Here is an 18672-nt window from a genome sequence, read left to right as displayed (position 1 = left end):
AAGAAATGGCAGTTAACAGGAACAGTGGAGGTCAAGATAAGGCCTGGAAGACCAAGCAAAATTTCAGTGAGAGCTTCTCGTAGGATTGCTAGAGAGGCAAATCAGAACCCCCGCTTGACTGCAAAAGACCTTCAGAAAGATTTAGCAGACTCTGGAGTTGTGGTACATTGTTCTACTGTTCAGAGACATCTGCACAAATATGGTCTTTATGGAAGAGTCATCAGAAGAAAATGTCTCCTGTGTCCTCACCCTAAAATTCAGCGTCAGAAGTATGCAAAAATACATTGAAACAAGCCTATTGCATTTTCATAGTTTTGATGCCTTCAGTGTGAATGTACAATTTTCATTGTCATGAAAATACAGAAAAATCTTTAAATGAGAAGGTGTGTCCAAATTTTTGGTCTGTACTGTATGTGTGGAGAAAAAAGTGCTCAGAATTGAATGAAAAGAACATCTCGCCAACTAGTAAGCAAGGGGATGGATCAATCATGCTTTGGGGTTGTATTACAGCCAATGGTACGGGGAACATTTCACTGGTAGAGGAAAGAATGGATTCAATGAAATTTCAACAATTTTTTTTATGCAAAAATAACACCATCTGTAAAAGAGATGAAGTAGAAAAGAGGATGGCTTCCACAAATGGATAATGATCCTAAATCCATGTCAAAATCCATACTAGACTACCTCAAAAGGCACAAGATCTGAACATCTTTGAAAATGTGTGGCTAGACTTCAAAATAGCAGTGCATGTGTGGCGCCCCTGAGGGTTCGACCGCCACAGGGATGCTGCACTTCTCTAATGGAGGGTAGTGTTCCTCCTCTGAGGTAAGAACAGTGCGATGGTCAGGACCCAACCTCCACATCCAACACCACATTTCTCCCACCAGAGGGGGCTAGAATGCACTAGGTGCTGCCCTCCTGGTTACAGGGAGACTGGGGAACGAAGAGATAGGGGAACCATTTAGTTGGTGAGGGTGGAGGACTCACATTTTAGTGACACTTTAAATTTCATATTTAATAAAAGAGCAATTTTGGTTCTGGGTCTTTGCATTGTGATCTCCCTCCCTGAGCGTGGAACCTGTGTGGGCCTGCAGAGGACGGAGACACGGCCCTCGTACCTTAGCCTTGGGTCGAGGGGCAGGTTGCAGGTAATGGATGTCTCAACCTGGTCAAGGACCATGACCAAGAAGGCCCGGAGCTTAAGAGTGTAGCTCCACAGCAAATGGATCCCAGGGAGGATGCAGACGGAGCAGTATACGCCACCTGTCCTTGCCAACCTGATATATTCAGAGGGATTCCGGCTGCAAGAGGGGTACCGGTCCCCGACACCCGACATTGCTACTCCATGTCCTGGTTGGGAAAGCCCGGTAGGCCCTGAGGATCCCACCAGGTATCGTAAGGAGCGGAGCTGCCACCCGTGCCCTTTTTCTGAGAGGAGTTCAGAGGGAGACCCGGCCTATCTACATACACAGACAGGAAAGAGAACCCGGTCTGTAGTCTAGGAAACACTCTGGTGCGGGGTCCTGATTGAACACTGGACTTACTCGGAGGTTGTCGGACCCCCCCGTCTCTGGTGACCGCAGAACTCCGCGAGGAGCAGGGAGAAGCCTTGCAGCTGTACTCTACAACGTGAGTAAAAGCCCTGGAAGTTAACCCCTATGGACTCTTTATTCTGCATTACACCGTACTACGCAGCACCAGACCTCCCGGACTACTACCCCCGTCTTCCTGTCTCTCTGCTCTGAGGCCCTGCTCTGCCTGTGGGGAGTAGTAACAAAGACAGCCGCCATAACACCATGCCTCAGCGGACTGCAGCGACGCTGGTGGCCTTCACCAGGTGCCACAGGTGGCGTAGTCGAGATCAGCCACTCAACCCGGACGAGCCCATACCATCCTTTTTTTAAGTGTGACGACCCTGGGCACGGAGCGAGTCCAGGCCATGGCTGCACCCCCATCAACAACTTAGGACCCGTCTCCGAGTCCCCATCTCCCAGGGTAGGGCTTCCATCGGTAGTGTCACACACATGCAAGACGATCCAGGAATCTCACAGAACTGGAAGAATTTTCCAAGGAAGAATGAATGAAAATCCCTCAAGCAAGAACTGAAAGTCTCTTGGCTGGCTACAAAAATCCAAAGCTGTGATACTTTCAAAAGGGGATGTTACTAGGTAATAACCATGCAGGGTGCCCAAACTTTTGCATTGGCCCACTTTCCTTTTTATAATTTTTAAAATGTAAAAGATGAAAAAAATAAATAAATAAGTAATTAAAAAAATATATATATATACAGTACAGACCAAAAGTTTGGACACACCTCATTTAAAGATTTTTCTGTATTTTCATGACTATGAAAATTGCACATTCACACTGAAGGCATCAAAACTATGAATTAACACATGTGGAATTATATACTTAACAAAAAAGTGTGAAACAACTGAAAATATGTCTTATATTCTAGGCTCTTCAAAGTAGCCACCTTTTGCTTTGATGACTGCTTTGCACACTCTTGGCATTCTCTTGTTGAGTTTCAAGAGGTAGTCACCGGAAATGGTTTTCACTTCACAGGTGTGCCCTGTCAGGTTTAATAAGTGGGATTTCTTGCCTTATAAATGGGGTTGGGACCATCAGTTGTGTTGTGCAGAAGTCTGGTGGATACACAGCTGATAGTCCTACTGAATAGACTGTTAGCTGCTTTTTTTTGCCATAATACAAATTCTAAGTAAAGAAAAACGAGTGGCCATCATTACTTTAAGAAATGAAGGTCAGTCAGTGCGAAAAATTGGGAAAACTTTGAAAGTGTCCCCAAGTGCAGTTGCAAAAACCATCAAGCGCTACAAAGAAACTGGCTCAGATGAGGACCGCCCCAGGAAAGGAAGACCAAGAGTCACCTCTGCTTCTGAGGATAAGTTTATCTGAGTCACCAGCCTCAGAAATCGCAGCTTAGATTAGAGACCAGGTCAATGCCACACAGTGTTCTAGCAGCAGACTCATCTCTACAACAACTGTTAAGAGGAGACTTTGTGCAGCAGGCCTTCATGGTAAAATAGCTGCTAGGAAACCACTGCTAAGGACAGGAAACAAGCAGAAGAGACTTGTTCGGGCTAAAGAACACAAGGAATGGACATTAGACCAGTGGAAATCTGTGCTTTGGTCTGATGAGTCCAAATTTGAGATCTTTGGTTCCAACCACCGTGTCTTTGTGCGACGCAGAAAAGGTGAACGGATGGACTCTACATGCCTGGTTCCCACCGTGAATCATGGAGGAGGAGGTGTGATGGTGTGGGGGTGCTTTGCTGGTGACACTGTTGGGGATTTACTCAAAATTGAAGGCATACTGAACCAGCATGGCTACCACAGCATCTTGCAGCGGCATGCTATTCCATCCGGTTTGCGTTTAGTTGGACCATCATTTATTTTTCAAAAGGACAATGACCCCAAACACACCTCCAGGCTGTGTAAGGGCTATTTGACCAAGAAGGAGAGTGATGGGGTGCTACGCCAGATGACCTGGCCTCCACAGTCACCAGACCTGAACCCAATTGAGATGGTTTGGGGTGAGCTGGACCACAGAGTGAAGGCAAAAGGGCCAACAAGTGCTAAGCATCTCTGGGAGCTCCTTCAAGATTGTTGGAAGACCATTTCCGGTGACTACCTCTTGAAGCTCATCAAGAGAATGCCAAGAGTGTGCAAATCAGTCATCACAGCAAAAGGTGGCTACTTTGAAGAACCTAGAATATAAGACATATTTTCAGTTGTTTCACACTTTTTTGTTAAGTATATAATTCCACATGTGTTAATTCATAGTTTTGATGCCTTCAGTGTGAATGTACAATTTTCATAGTCATGAAAATACAGAAAAATCTTTAAATGAGAAGGTGTGTCCAAACCTTTGGTCTGTACTGTGTATACAGTGCCTACAAGTAGTATTCAACCCCCTGCAGATTTAGCTGGTTGACACATGCGGAATTAACTTGGCATTGTGACATTTGTACTGTAGATCAGCCTGGAAGTGGGAAATGCACTGCAGCAAATTTTTTTTTTTTTTTTTTTTTTTTTTTAAAACATAAAAAGTTCATTCAGAGTGTCATTTATTATTCAACCCCTCAAACCACAAGAATTCTGTTTGGTCCCCCTAAAGTATTAAGAAGTAGTTCAGGCACCAAGAATAATGAGCTTCACATGTGTGGATTAAAGATCTCTTTTGCCAGCCTTTTCTGACTATTTAAGACCCTCCCCAAACTTGTGAACAGCACTCAGACATGGTCAACATGGGAAAGACAAAGGAGCATTCCAAGGCCATCAGAGACAAGATCGTGGAGGGTCACAAGGCTGGCAAGGGGTACAAAACCCTTTCCAAGGAGTTGGGCCTACCTGTCTCCACTGTTGGGAGCATCATCCGTAAGTGGAAGGCTTATGGAACTACTGTTAGCCTTCCACGGCCAGGACAGCCTTTGAAAGTGTCCTCCCGTGCCGAGGCCAGGCTTGTCCGAAGAGTCAACGCTAACCCAAGGACAACAAGGAAGGAGCTCCGGGAAGATCTCATGGCAGTGGGGACATTGGTTTCAGTCAATACCATAAGTAACGTACTCCACCGCAATGGTCTCCGTTCCAGACGAGCCCGTAAGGTACCTTTACTTTCAAAGCGTCATGTCAAGGCTCGTCTACAGTTTGCTCATGATCACTTGGAGGACTCTGAGACAGACTGGTTCAAGGTTCTATGGTCTGATGAGACTAAGATCGAGATCTTTGGTGCCAACCACACACGTGACGTTTGGAGACTGGATGGCACTGCATACGACCCCAAGAATACCATCCCTACAGTCAAGCATGGTGGTGGCAGCATCATGCTGTGGGGCTGTTTCTCTGCCAAGGGGCCTGGTCATCTGGTCCGCATCCATGGGAAGATGGATAGCACGGCCTACCTGGAGATTTTGGCCAAGAACCTCCGCTCCTCCATCAAGGAACTTAAGATGGGTCGTAATTTCATCTTCCAACAAGACAACGACCCAAAGCACACAGCCAAGAAAACCAAGGCCTGGTTCAAGAGGGAAAAAGTCAAGGTGTTGGAGTGGCCTAGTCAGTCTCCTGACCTTAACCCAATTGAAAACTTGTGGAAGGAGCTCAAGAATAAAGTCCACATGAGACACCCAAAGAACCTAGATAACTTGGAGAAGATCTGCATGGAGGAGTGGGCCAAGATAACTCCACAGACCTGTGCCGGCCTGATCAGGTCTTATAAAAGACGATTATTAGCTGTAATTGCAAACAAGGGTTATTCCACAAAATATTAAACATAGGGGTTGTATAATAATTGACCCACACTTTTATGTTTAAAATTTAATAAAATTCAACTGAGCAACATAACTTTTTGGTTTGTAAGATTTATGCTTCTGTTCATAAAACCTACTCTCGTTTGCAGTTTGAAGGCTCTAACTTATTTGCATCTTATCAAACCAGCTAAATCTGCAGGGGGTTGAATACTACTTGTAGGCACTGTATATAGCCTAAAATACAAAGGAAATGTGCCATCTTTGACTTTTGGCCTTTTAGAGATCATTTCATCTTCAATTTGCTTAACTGTTCCCAATAACAGTAATTTTGACCAGGGTTGCTCAAACTTTTAAATGCCACTGTAACTACTTTAATAAAAAAAAACATCCCTCTACCAGAACTGCACTGCTAACTACAGACAGGTTTCCAATCTTCCCTCTATTTCTAAACTCCTGGAATGCTTGGTCCACTCTCATTTAATCTGCTATCTATCAGATAACGCTCTTCTTGACCCTTTACAATCTGGTTTCTGTTCTTTACACTCTGAAAACTGCCCTTACTAAAGTCTCTAACAATCTACTAACAACTAAATCGAATGGCTACTATTCCTTGCTAAGTCTCCTGGATCTCTTTGCAGCATTCAACACTGAATTACAGCTCCCTCTTACTACAATCTACTATCTCAGCCTCAAAGAAACTGCTCTCTCTTGGTTCTCCTCCTGACTTTCTGACAGCTCCTTCACTGTATCTTTTGCCAGCTCTTATTCTTTTAATCTTTCCCTTAGTATCGGGACTCCTCAACGTTCAGTCCTAGGCCCACTTCTCTCTATATACTGCCCCTATTGAACAAACCATGAGCAGATTTTGTTTCCAGTATCATCTCTATGGTAATGACATCCAATTATACACCTCTTTTCCTGACATTACCCCTACCTTAATACAAAATAGCAGGAATTGTCTGTCCTCTGTCTCTAGTATCATGTCCTCCCTATATCTGAAACTGAATCTCTCCACAAATGAATTTCTTATGTTTCCTCCCTCTGCTAACCTACTTACCTATACCTGATATTGCAATTACCTTAGGTAGCTCAATCATAACTCCCAAGCAGCACGCCCACTGTCTTGGGAGTCATATCTAGAGATGAGCGTTGTTCTACTCGAACTGTTCGCCAATCTCAAATTCGAGCTGTTTTGGGCGGTGTTCGAGCCGGTCGGCGAACACGAACAATTTGAGAAAAATTCGGCTGTTCGAGGTTATGTTCGATAACTGTTCGTGCACCAAAATCATAACTGGATTTTTTCTCAGTAATGATGAAAATTAATGTTAATACGCAGTTTGAGTGTACAGCGGGGCGGGGGGAGGGGCAGGGGATGGATCTCTGCAGGAACAATGAAGATCTCCATTTTTTTTTCTCTTTCCCGCATTTGCAGTGGGGAGGTGCAATCTGTCAGCCTATCAGCAGCGCACACACGGAGCGAAGTGCTTTTTTTCACACAAGCAAGGGCATGTGTGATTGGCAGTGTATGTCACATGTCCTTGCCCTATAAGACCAAGCCATTTTCCCCGTCGCCACCATTTTCTCACTGCTGCAGCTGCGTGTTAGACGGCACCGCTGTTGCTGTGTGCGCTATACCTTGTTAATTTCAAGCCAATTTTCGCACAAATATACAGATAGCTTGGGAGTAGGGAATAGTTGTGATTGCAGTCCTTTTAAGGACTAGGTTACAGCATTTCCTACGACTTTTATCAGGCAGGTCTGTGCTCTTAAATAGATAGATTGTGGGAGTAAAGACTTATTGTAATTGGAGTCCTTTTCAGGACTAGGTTACATCAGTTCCTATCAGTTTTTGCCAGGCAGGTCTGTGCCAGTGCTGTGCAAGTTTTTTTCACAGCATTTGGCTGAATCTAGCAAAGCTAATCCTTTTTGGCCTATTGCAGAGTGTGTTAGCCAGTGGAGTAGCCTATCTGTGTTGCAAGATATACCACCTGTGTATAGAATACCAATTTTTTTACTGCACCTAGTGAAGTAAAATCTTTTGGGCATAGCATCATTCTATTAGTCCATCTATACTGACCTCCATCAGGTTGCAAACTGAATATAATTTTTTTCTGCATCTAGCTCTGAAAAAATATTTGGGCTTCTAGCAGTGTGTGGGACTTGGTCTATTAGTCCATCTATACTGACCTCCATCAGGTTGCAAATTAAAAATAATTTTTTTCTTCATTTAGCTCTGAAAAAATATTTGGGCTTCTAGCAGTGTGTGGGACTTGTTCTATTAGTCCTTCTATACTGACCTCCAGCAGGTTGCAAATTGAATATAATTTTTTTCTGCATCTAGCTCTGAAAAAATATTTGGGCTTCTAGCGGTGTGTGGGACTTGGTCTATTAGTCCATCTATACTGACCTCCATCAGGTTGCAAATTAAAAATAATTTTTTTCTGCATCTAGCTCTGAAAAAATATTTGGGCTTCTAGCAGTGTGTGGGACTTGGTCTATTAGTCCATCTATACTGACCTCCATCAGGTTGCAAATTAAAAATAATTTTTTTCTTCATTTAGCTCTGAAAAAATATTTGGGCTTCTAGCAGTGTGTGGGACTTGTTCTATTAGTCCTTCTATACTGACGTCCAGCAGGTTGCAAATTGAATATAATTTTTTTCTGCATCTAGCTCTGAAAAAATATTTGGGCTTCTAGCGGTGTGTGGGACTTGGTCTATTAGTCCATCTATACTGACCTCCATCAGGTTGCAAATTAAAAATAATTTTTTTCTGCATCTAACCCAGCCAATAGTTTTGGCCTAATACCACAGTTTGGCCACTCAGCTCTGCTCGGTTACCATCCATTGTTTTTTTGTGCAAACAACTCCAGAGTTGTGAATTAGTTAACCACCAAAATGAGTGGAAAAAGGCCTGCTGCTGGTGGAAAGGGGAATAGGCGTGTTGGGAAGGGGAAAAAAGGTTGTGTCCGTGGGGTAGGTGCAGAAGAAAGACCATCTTCCAGCCAAACTAAAATGTCTACTTCTTTTAGCGGACAATGTGATAAGATCCCTTTCTTACGGCCACGCCAATCGCTACAAATTCCAGATGAGGCACAAAAACAGCAGGTGCTTCAACGGATATCAAGTGCTCCTTTAAGTGGGCTCTCCTCCACATCAACTTCAACATCACAAATACTCCAGTCCTCAAAGGTGTCACCCAAATCGCACTTGCTTCCTCACAGCTCCCAAATCTCCAGCTGCCCGTCTGAGTATGAGGTAGAACAGATGGTTGAGTCTGCAGAGCTGTTTACTCATACTATAGCCTGGGAATCAGAGGTCGACTCCAGCGCTTCTGTGAATCCAGACGAGGAAATGATCTGCACTGATGCCCAGAATCTTTATGAGTCGGATCCAGGACCAGACGCAGAAGGTTCTGACCATAATGTAGACCCTCATTCCCAAACTGTAACTCCTGTTGGTGGAGACAATGAGGAAGACGATGATAAGACTCAAATACCTGATTGGAGCGACAACTTTAGTTTTTTGTCAGGGCAGGAACAGGTTGGCTCTGAGGACGACGGGTGTGATAACGCACAGGGTGATGATGATGAGGTCGGAGATCCCACTTACTGTCAACCCACAGTCAGCCAAGAGATGAGGTCAGCAGAGGAGGTGGAGGAAGATGCTAGTGACGACGAGGTCAGGTTGCGCCTTCCTGGACAGAGACGTAGTACTGGAAGCACGTCAACAACTGCATCCTCAAACACAACTCTGCCTCTCACCACAAGTCGTGGTGGCTCTTCAGGTCGCATGGGTGCTAAGCCTTGCATAGCCTGGGCATTTTTTCAGATCGATAAAGATGACCCAACTCGTGTTATCTGTAACATTTGTCAGCAAAAGCTAAGTAGAGGCCAAAAAATACATAGTTTGAGTACTTCATGCATGAACCGGCACATGGACATGAAGCATAAGTTGCAGTGGGAAGCTCAGTGTGCTACAATGCGGTCTAGCCGGCCGGGCCAACCACCGTCTGCCATATCTTGTGCATCCGCGGCCTCTTCATCCTCTGTGACTGGGGGGACAGCAGTCACACCTGTTTTGGGGCGCAGACCTGCCACCTCTTTACCCGCAACAGCCAGTGTGATTGGCAGGTCATCATTTTCTTTGGAGGTGGTAACACCAGCTGGTCTTGAGCGCTGTCCGACATCGATAGCACCACCTTTGGATCAAGGCAACCTAACATGTCCGCCTGCATCTTCCTCACAGACCGGCAGTTTGCCGGGGACACCCTTATCAACCCCGTCTAAGCACAATAGCCAGCCCTCGGTCCCTCAGATGTGGACAAGTAAAAGACCATTTCCTCCTAGCCATGAGAAAGCTAAGAGGTTGAATTTCACCATCTGCAAGCTCTTGGCTACAGAAATGCTGCCTTTCCGCCTGGTGGACACAGAGGATTTTCGAGACCTTATGTCCGTCGCAGTGCCCCAGTACCAGATGCCCAGTCGGCACTACTTCTCAAAGAAAGGTGTGCCTGCGCTCCACCAGCATGTCGCACACAACATCACCGCTTCTTTGAGAAACTCTGTGTGTGACAGGGTGCATTTCACCACAGACACTTGGACGAGTAGGCATGGACAGGGGCGTTACATGTCGCTGACTGGGCACTGGGTAACTATGGTGACAGCAGGACAAGGGGCTGCTGTCCAAGTCTTGCCGTCCCCACGAGTTGTGCGTCAATCCTCTTTATGTCATTTTTCCTCCACTGCTTCTGCCTCCTCAACCTCCTCTCGGTCTTCCACCTGCACCCAAAGCCTGTCTGGTCATGCCACAAGCTTTCTAACTGCGCAGAAGGGGTCCTGCACACCTCCTTACTATGCTGGCAGTAGGGCTCAACGTCATCAGGCGGTTTTTACATTGAAATGTCTGGGAAATGTGAGTCACACAGCTGAGGAGTTGTGGTCAGCTCTGGAGAACCAATTTCATGAATGGTTGTCTCCACTGGACCTGAAACCAGGGAAGGCCGTGTGCGACAATGCTGCAAACCTGGGTGCGGCCCTTCGCCGGGGCAATGTCACACACGTGCCTTGTATGGCTCACGTGTTGAACCTGGTTGTCCAGCAATTTTTAGCCCACTATCCCAGACTAGATGGCCTTCTGCAGAGGGCACGGTCGCTGTGTGCTCACTTCCGCCGTTCGCATCCCGCAGCTCAGCGACTTACATCTCTACAGAAGTCGTTGGGCCTGCCACTTCACCGGCTAAAATGCGATGTGCCTACCAGGTGGAATTCAACTCTGCACATGTTGCAGCGACTGTGGCAGCACCGACAAGCCCTGGTGCAATACGTTCTGACGTATAGCCTGGGCCAACGAGATTCAGAGGTGGGGCAAATCACGCTGGAGGAGTGGTCTCAGATCAGGGACCTATGCACCCTTCTGCACAGTTTTGAAATGGCGACGAAGATGTTTAGTGCTGACGATGCCATTATCAGCATGACTATTCCGGTGATTTACATGCTGGAGCACATGTTAAACAGAATTCGGAGTCAGGTGGTGGCACAAGAGGAGGTGGAGGAAGTAGAGGAGGAGGAGTTGTATGCGGAAGGGCTAACATCTGCAAGGTCCAGACGGTCGGCAGCACCAGGGCGGCAGGCATGTGAGGGTGGGGGAGATGATTTTACCAGGGCGCATGGTAGCAGCCAAACTAGTGAGGAAGGTGCAGGAGCCCAGGAAGAAGTGGAGGACGAACTGATGGAAGACTCATCAGATGAGGGAGACCTTGATCACATTTCTGTTGTGCGAGGTTGGGGGGAGAGGACAGAGGAAGGAAGCATGATTGTTACCTCGCCACCAACACAACAGGGACTTTGTGCTCCTGGATGCGCAACACACATGAGTGCCTTCTTGCTGCACTACCTGCAACATGACCCTCGAATTGTGAGAATTAGAAATAATCCTGACTACTGGGTTGCCACACTGTTAGATCCCCGGTACAAAAGTACATTTGCAGAAATTATTCCTGCCATAGAAAGGGATGCACGCATGCAGGAGTATCAGCAGAGACTGTTGCAGAATCTTACATGTGCTTTTCCACAAAATACCAGTGGTGCACGTAGTGAATCTCACAGTTCCAACTTGCCAACCGTGGGACCGTCAAGTGTTCAGCACTCAAACCGTAACAGAACCACAGTATCTGCTGGTAACATCAATTTTGCGGAATCATTTCACCACTTTTTTAGCCCATCCTTTGCAAGGCCACAGGAGACAAGAAGTCTGACACATAGTCAACGCCTAGAGACGATGGTACAGGAGTATCTCCAAGTAAACATTGAAGCCACGACTGTGTCACTGGACCCTTGCTCTTTTTGGGCTTCCAATCTGGATAAATGGCCGGAGCTAGCCACTTACGCCTTGGAGATCTTGTCATGCCCCGCAGCCAGCGTTCTGTCTGAACGTGTGTTCAGCGCTGCTGGTGGTGTGCTGACAGATAAGCGCACGCGGCTCTCCACTGATAATGTAGACAGACTCACGTTCATAAAGATGAACAAATCATGGATCCGAAACGACTTTTCTACCCCTGTGTCATCCTGGGGAGAGTAAAAGCTTGATGATTGGTTAAAATCACCCTACCAACCGTTTTAAGCTTTCAAATTACTAATCATGTTTATTTGTATCTTGACTGGAAAATAATTTGGGCTTTGTAGCAGTGTGCAGCACTGATCCTATTAGGCCATCTATAATAAGCTTCACCAGATTTAAAATTAAAAATAATTTTTAGCTGCATCTAGCCCGGAAAATAATTTTGGGGCTCCGAGATGCGCAAGACACATAAGTGCCTTCTTGCTGCACTACCTGCAGCATGACCCTCATATTGTCAGAATTCGAAGTAATCATGACTACTGGGTTGCCACACTCTTAGATCCCCCAAACTTTTCGATCAACCTTTTCATTTTAATAAAGACCAAAAAAATGGTCATTTTTGAAATTATAAGCATTAGCAGGTTGTTAGAAACTGAAATCAAACAGTTTTCAACTCAAAACTTTATTCTAGGTGATGTTACATTTTCACATAGGACCCCTTGTTCGAAAGGAGCTTCTGAACTCTCTCGTCCATTGAATTTGTCAGGTTTTGGATGGTTTCTGCTTCAATTGTTTTGCATGAGGACAGAATACCCTCCCAGAGCTGTTGCTTAGATGTGAACTGCCTCCCGCCATCATAGACACTCCTTTTAATGATGCTCCAAAGGTTCTGAATGGGGTAGAGGTCAGGGGAGCATGGGGGTCACACCATAAGTTTGTCCCCTTTTATGCCCATATCAGCCAGAGATGCAGATGTTTTATGTGCAGCATGAGATGGTGCATCATCATGCAGAAAAATGATCTTGCTGTGAAATACACGGTTCTTCTTCTTGAACCATGGCAGGAAGTGCTGTTTGAGAAAATCCACATACATTATGGAGTTCATCTTTAGCGCCTTCAGGGATCCTAAAGGGGCCGACAATCTCTCTCCCCATGATTCCAGCCCAAAACATTACTCCACCTCCTCCTTGTTGGCGCTGTAGCCGTGTTTGCGTGGGGTGTCCATCAACCAGCCATCCTCCACTCCATTCATCTGGACCATCGAGCGCTGCACGGCACTCATCCGTGAACAAAACAGTTTTGAAATCAGTCTTCATGTAATGTTTGGCCCACTGGAGCCGTTTCTGCTTGTGTGAAGTGGATAGAGGAGGTCGACAGGATGGCGTATGCACAGCTGCAAACCTCTGAAGGACCCTGCATCTTGTTGTTCGGGGGACGTTGGAGGCACAAGCAGCTTCAAAAACTTGTCTGCTGCTATGACAAGGCTTTTTTGCCGCTGCTCTTTCAACCTGACGTAATTGCCTGTAGGAAAGAGTCCTCAATTTGCCCTTATCAGCACGCACACGTGTGTACTGTGAATCAGCTACATACTTCTTGATTGCCAAGACACTTCATCCTGATCATCGCACAATGTTGATTGTAGTCATGCCTTGACCTAAACACTCCACAATTTGTTGCTTCTCAGCAGCCGACACATCCTTTTTCTTTCCCATTTTGGCAGAAAATGTAGGCTGCTTAATAATGTGAGAGAGCCTTCTTAAGTAGTCTTGCCTTTCATTGGACACACCTGCCAAACTAATTAGCACAGGTGTCTGCAATTGCTTACAGTGATATAAAGAGCCCTGACACACATCACCATCAATGAGTTTAACTGACAAACAAACAAATTCTTCCCTTATCACTCCTAAACACTTTTTGCATAATAATTTGGAACGCGGTGTACATGTGCTTTTCCACAAAACACCAGTGGTTCACGTAGTGAATCTTACAGTTCTAACTTGCCAACCGTGGTCTGTATGGAATTGTTCAATAAAGGGCCCAAAATTAAGATAACATAGATGGGAGAGGTCTCTATGAATAGGAATTCCTAAGTATTTGATACCCTGTGAGGGCCAGGCAAAGGGAAAGTTGGACTGGATGGAATCCTATATGGATTTAGGGAGGGAGACATCGAGGGCCTCAGACTTCGCTGCATTGATTTTAAAATTTTACCATGTAACAAAGTGATCTATTTCAGCCATAACAGCAGGGATGGATATATGTGATTGAGTGATATATGCTAGGACATCATCAGCAAATAGAGAGCACTTGTACTCGGTGCCTCCCACCTCAATCCACCTAATATTGGGGTTATGGCGAATTGATGAGAGCAGGTGCTCCGTCACTAGGATGTATAAGAGAGGGGACAGAGGACATCCCTGCCTTGTCCCATTGGTGATTGTGAAAGGTGATGAAAATGTTCTGACGCACCCCCTGGGCCTTGGGACACCCGGAGCCGGACCCTTTTTGGTGGATGCTGGTGGTTGTAGTCTTCGTGGCGGCGATCCGGTTCCGTGGCTCAGGGCGGTCAAACCAGTGGCGGAACTATTTATGTGGTTTTGATGTTTAAATGTCCGACTACGCCACCCGTGGATTGCGGTCAGAGTGAACCGCCGCTACAGGGCAGACCGCTAAGGCTGGTGTTGTGGGTGCAGCAGAGCGTAGCATAACTCCCCACGGGAGGAGTATAGCCTCAGGGCAGTGTATGCGGAGGATGGGGGTGATGGTGCAGGGCAGCAGCAGTAACGACACGGAGTCAGTGATGCAGTTCAGGGCCTTTACTCACAGTTCTTATTATCCAGACCACGTCTGCAGGTAACGGCTGCCCACGTCGTACTGTGCTCACCAGGTGAGGGGCTCAGACAACTCCCAGATAACTTTGGAGCGCTTCACAGGACCCCCTTTGTGTGTCCTTTGTCTGGCCTTTCTTACCAACACTTCTGTCCGGCTGCCTCGGGCCTCCTCTTGGTAAACTTGGCGCCAGTTTCCCTGACCCTATGTGGTGCCTTCCTAGTGGGTGGAGCAAGGGGCTGCGCCACATAAAATGTCAGAGCCTCCGGTTTCTAGCTGAGGGTCGTTTCCTGCCTCCACTAGTTCGGGGACCGGTCTCCCCCTTTGGCCTGACCCCTCCACGCAGGTGGATTCGGGCGTGCGGTGGCGACTCGCCCGTCCGCACCCCTGGGATCCCTTCATTCCTCGTTCCTGGAGCCTTCTCCGCTCCTCTTCCTTCCTTCTCCCTCTTGCAGGCCTGGGCCTCTGTTACTAGGCCCGCCTCCGGAGCAGAGCTCATGCAGAGCCCCTGCTCCCTGCCACTTCTGCTCAGACTTCTCTGCACTGAACTAAGATGGTGCCCACCTTTTATACTCCCTTCTCAATGCACCCAGGAACTGCTTCCTCCCTGCTCCTGCACTGCAGGGTTCCCCTTCCTCAGTGTTCCCTCCCCCCACTCCAGCCAGGGACAGGGACTGTCGTGCCCATCTCAGGGGCATATTGGTCGCCCTGCCCCACGGCAATGTGGTGTAATGCATGCAGGTGTCGGGTCCTGATCCACACTCCATCCTTATCTGAGAGTGAGATATCACACCTCTGGGTGAGGTGCAATACGTCTGTAGCAACCGAGCCCTCGGTGCTACAGTTCCATTTATCTTCAGCCTAGGTGACGTATTGTGATACAGGGCCGTGATTTTGGCTATAAAAGGGTCCCCTAGACCCCTACCCCAAGCTTTTTAAGAGAATCATATATGGCGTGCCAGGAGACTCTATGGAATGCTTTCTCAGCATCCAACGAGAGTATCTACTTACAAATTTTTAACTGCATCTAGCCCAGGAAATACTTTGTGCCTAGTAGCAGTGTCTGCTAGTCAGCGGATTATCCCGGCTGTTAAGCAAGCTACACCACCTGTAGTTTGGACACTTAATTTTTTCAAAGGAAATGCTTCGGGACCACGGGATACTTAGTGAAGAGCATCAGGAGGCACCCCAAGGCATAGGGGCTGGGACTGGCACTAGGATGCCTTGCGGTGGACAGCCGAGCTCGATCCTTGTAAAAGCTTTTTAACTGCAGCAGCTTTAGTGGACGCTACTGGAGCTGGAATTACGCGGCTGCTGGCATGAGACTTGCCCTCCAATAGATCCTTGTAAATGGATTTAAAGTGTATTCATTCAAATTAGAGGGACAATTTAAATTAAAAAGCTTAGAGCTGCCTCCACCACAGGGGGGCTCTCTCGACCCACCAGCGGACAGGCACCAGTATTGGGAGAGGGGGGCTGGCCGTCAGGGTTCACCGCGGCTCTGGCACAAACCCGGCGACACGGAGGTGGCACGGGCAGGAGCGGACTGGCCGTCTCGGCTTCTCACTTTTTGGATTTTAGAAGGGCATGACATGCCTATATCTGTGTCTCCCCCTCCTTTTACTCCTCCACCTCTTTTCTTTTCGCATGACTATATGTACTTGTCACTTTTCCATGTGTTAGTTGTGTCTTCTGAGCAGTTTGTCAGCTTTTGGACACCTTTGAAGGTGTTTTCTATGTGTTTCTATGTGTTTTTGTTTGCCTGCCATTGGTTTTAACGGTGTTCGAAGGTGTTCGACGAACAGTTCGACGAACAGTTCGGCGAACACACGGGTGTTCGACGAACCGAACCGAACTCGAACACTACGGGGGTGGCTCAACACTAGTCATATCTGACACAGAACTTTCCTTTTTTCACTAGATTTAGTCGCCAGAATACAACCTTTTCTCACCTTTGAAACTGCAAAAACTCTTACTGTTGCTCTCATTCATTCTTGTTCCGACTACTGCAACTCTCTATTTATCAGTCTTCCTCTAACCAAACTTTCTCCTCTCTCGTCTATCGCCCTTCCCGTGCTCTCCTTACTGCAACTGATCTAAGACTAACATCATCCATAATCTTAACCTGGCACCTCTGTGAGACTTCTCTCATGCTGCACCAGTTTTCTGGAATGCACTACCCTGGACAATCCGACTAATACCCAGTCCCCACATTTTTAAACACATCTCTTTAGACAAGCCTATCACCTCTCTTCACTAAACTAACTCTTGCCTATTCCCAATAGCACTTGGGAACAGTACTTAGGCAGATATTGGCTGATGAATGGATCATGCAGCTTATTTGAAATGCCCTATTTTTTATAATGATGGCTGTGCCATATATGAAAAGCACTCTTTACCTATTTTGCCCCCCCTATTTCCTTAGTGGTTGTAAGCTTGCAAGCATAGTTCTCACTCCCCCAGTAAAGGCCCCGTCACACTTAGCGACGCTGCAACGATCCCGACAACGATACGACCTGTCAGGGATCGTTGCTGCGTCGCTATGTGGTCGCTGGTGAGCTGTCAAACAGGCAGGCTCACCAACGATCAGGGGAGCAGCGACATCGTGGAAAGAATCTTTCCACGATGTCCTGCTCCTGGTTACGAGCCTGCTGAAGCAGGAGCAGGCTGGTAACTATGGTAAACATCGGGTTACTAGGGGCACACGCGCTCCTAGTAACCCATTGTTTATCATGGTTACCACTCTGCTACAGTGAGCGGGAGGTTACCGCTCACTTTAGCAGGCTCGTAACCATGATAAACAATGGGTTACTAGGTGCGCGTGTGCCCCTAGTAACCCGATGTTTATCATGGTTACCAGCCTGATCGCTGCTCCCGCTGGTCACACACAGCGATGTGTGCTGACCAGCGGGAGAGCAACGACCAAAAAATGGTCCAGGACACTTTGCAGCGATCAGCGACCTCACAGCAGGGGCCTGATCGCTGCAAAGTGTCACACATAGCAACATCGCTGGTGAGGTCGCTGTTGCGTCACCAAAACCGCAACACAGCAGCAATCTCGCTAGCGATCTCGCTATATGAGATGGGGGATTAACAGTTGAACTATGTGTTACTTTGTATTGTCTTTGTTGTCAGTACATGTCCACGCTTAAGTGTAAGATGTTGCACAATATGTTGGCACTATATAAATAAAATTATTATTATTATAGTTTAAAGGAAGTTTTAATGTAAAACATATAAATAGTAGGTGGTGATTTTTTTTAAACAATTCATGTCACTGTGTATACACTGTGTTCCAAATTATTATGCAAATAATATTTTCTCAGATTTTCCCAAATTACCTATATGAATTGCAGTCATTGTAATTTTCCAGTCAAATAACTATTAGAGTACAATTGAAAGGTTTTTGTACAAACTGCCTATGATAACAGTATATTTTTTAAAAAATAAAAAACTCAAACTGCACTCAAAATGCATGTTCCAAATTATTATGCACAGCAGAGTTTTCAACCTTTTCATTTTAATAAAGAACAAAAAAAATGGTCATTTTTGAAATTATAAGCATTAGCAGGTTATTACAAACTGAAATCAGTTTTCAACTCAAAACTTTATTCTAGGTGATGTTACATTTGCACATAGGACCCCTTGTTCGAAAGGAGCTTCTGAACTCTCTCGTCCATTGAATTTGTCAGGTTTTGGATGGTTTCTGCTTTAATTGATTTGCATGAGGACAGAATACCCTCCCAGAGCTGTTGCTTAGATGTGAACTGCCTCCCGCCATCATAGACACTCCTTTTCTTCTGATGCTCCAGAGGTTCTCAATGGGGTTGAGGTCAGGGGAGCATGGGTGCCACACCATAAGTTTGTCCCCTTTTATGCCCATAGCAGCCAGAGATGCAGATGTGTTATGTGCAGCATGATACTGTCCATCAGTATCATCAGGCCAGAAACCAGTGGGCAGCAACCAGTGGGAGCCAGCTACACCCATCTTCAGAGAAGTGTGGTCCGAAGTGGTTGTCAAGGAAGAATTGCGGCTAAAAGCCATAAATACAACTTGGCAAAAAGGACAAGTGACTCAACTGTGCATTAATCTATAGGATTTGCCATCATGCAGCACCATCAAGTAAGAGTCTGATTGGCAAATTTATTCAGCAGCAGGACAATGAACCCAAATATACAGCCAATGTCATTAACAACTATCTTCAACATAAAGAAGAACAAGGAATCCTGGAAGTG

This window comes from Phyllobates terribilis, unplaced genomic scaffold, assembly GCF_046119375.1.
Source record: "Phyllobates terribilis strain yellow unplaced genomic scaffold, ASM4611937v1 Scaffold_1__5_contigs__length_1240528914, whole genome shotgun sequence".
Lineage (NCBI taxonomy): Eukaryota > Metazoa > Chordata > Amphibia > Anura > Dendrobatidae > Phyllobates > Phyllobates terribilis.
Note: the sequence above shows the minus strand (reverse complement) of the source record.